Genomic DNA, 1,685 nt, shown 5'->3' on the forward strand with positions numbered 1-1,685 from the left:
CTAGAATACCCCCAACACTACCATCCGAACAATACACGAGCAGTCTGAGCGCCTTCCCAGGAATGATCTCTGCCTCTCAGAATGTCAATATTGCCATCTGCTGCTCAGGGATCAGAAGTCACAAATCTCTGACACCTACTGAGATCACTAATCAAATGAATGTTTCACTTTGAAAAATAAAAAAATACCATCACTCGCTCACATTTAACTGATGGAGATGGTACACATGTGATAAATTTTCAGTGTGCCAAATACCATTAGAACACCCAGGCCCAGGGTCTGCATCCTCAAGCTTACCTTGGGTGTTAAGCACAGTATGGAAGGGCAGATGGATGATGTGATTAAGGCAACTGAATAAGCATTTGAATGCAATGGTACCCTTTGCTAACTGCTATTAATAGCCCAAAGTATTTCACTTTCTTTGCTCTGTGCACGCCCTTCCATAGAAATGATTACACACTCTGTAAGTGGACTTTAAAGATGAATACGCAGAAAGCAGTTACTTTTATCTCGTGCCTCTGGGGAATCAGTGGAGACTATTGGAGTTTGCTTCACTGATAGTGCGAGCGCCAGTTCCAGGTCTCTGTGATAGAGCTTGTCATCTAACGCCATCCTAAGACAGACACAGGGACATCGATTAGGTTCTAAGTAGATCCATTCCAGCAGAAAAAGCAAGCTGGAGACTTTCCTGAGTTGCTCTAACCTCACAGAAATGCTCTCAAATTAAAATCATCACCATGAAGTGGCCTGTGATGGTAGGACTTCTAAATCGGAGCAGAGACTTGGAAGTATGTATCTCTGCACGCGCTATTTCCTTTTCACTGATGCTCCTTGCTACCAGCCCTGGCCAGCGGGGAAGCATCTTCTCAGTCTTAAATGAAGACCAGGCTCACACATCACTCTCTGCTTTAGGCAGCTATGGTTACAGCCAAGTCCACAGTGTGTTCCTGACCAGAACTGACCCGCGGGGTTTGCTTGGCGATGATCTTTGTGCGAGCAGGTTGCTCCGCCTTCCTTCCAGGACATTGCTGGGTGGGCTCAAACCACCTGCCTTTAGGTTTGCCGTTAAAGGCACACCAATTTTACCTCCCAGGGGCCATATTAACTGAAACGCCCGTAGATATCTACATCTGTTCCCGTCGTCTACATTTGAACAAACATTTTACCCAGCACTCCTGTCTACAGGCCCCACCCTCGTGCAGTCTGCAATGAGGAGAGACGACATAAGATCAGTGCCAGTGAGTTCACTTCCACGCATGGCGACTCTACAGGACAGGGTAGGGCTGCCGCGTGGGTGTCCCAGACTGTCACTCCTGATGGGAGCAGGAAGCCTGGTCTTTCTCCCGAGGAGCTGCTGGTCATTTCAAACTGTGGGTCTGGTGGCTAGTAGCCCAACACGTAACCACTAGGCCACCAGGACTCCTCCAAGACACACTCACCGTTACCCCCTACGAGGCGGCCTAGTAACCCTGTCAGGACAGTGTCAAGTGCTACGGTGTGGTAAGAGGGAAAATCAAAGACAGTCGATAAGGAAAGGTTCCATGAAAGAGCATTTCCCACACACAGAATAAAAGAACACGTGGCTTTTGTGTATCTGGCTTCTTTCCCAGAAGCACACTGTTGTCATGACGAATCCATATTGTAGGCGGACCAGCACTTCAGCCCTTTTGATGGCCCCTGAAGAG

The sequence above is a fragment of the Echinops telfairi genome, unplaced genomic scaffold, assembly GCF_000313985.2.
Source record: "Echinops telfairi isolate 266 unplaced genomic scaffold, ASM31398v2 ScPeMD7_7480;HRSCAF=8518, whole genome shotgun sequence".
NCBI classification, from domain to species: domain Eukaryota; kingdom Metazoa; phylum Chordata; class Mammalia; order Afrosoricida; family Tenrecidae; genus Echinops; species Echinops telfairi.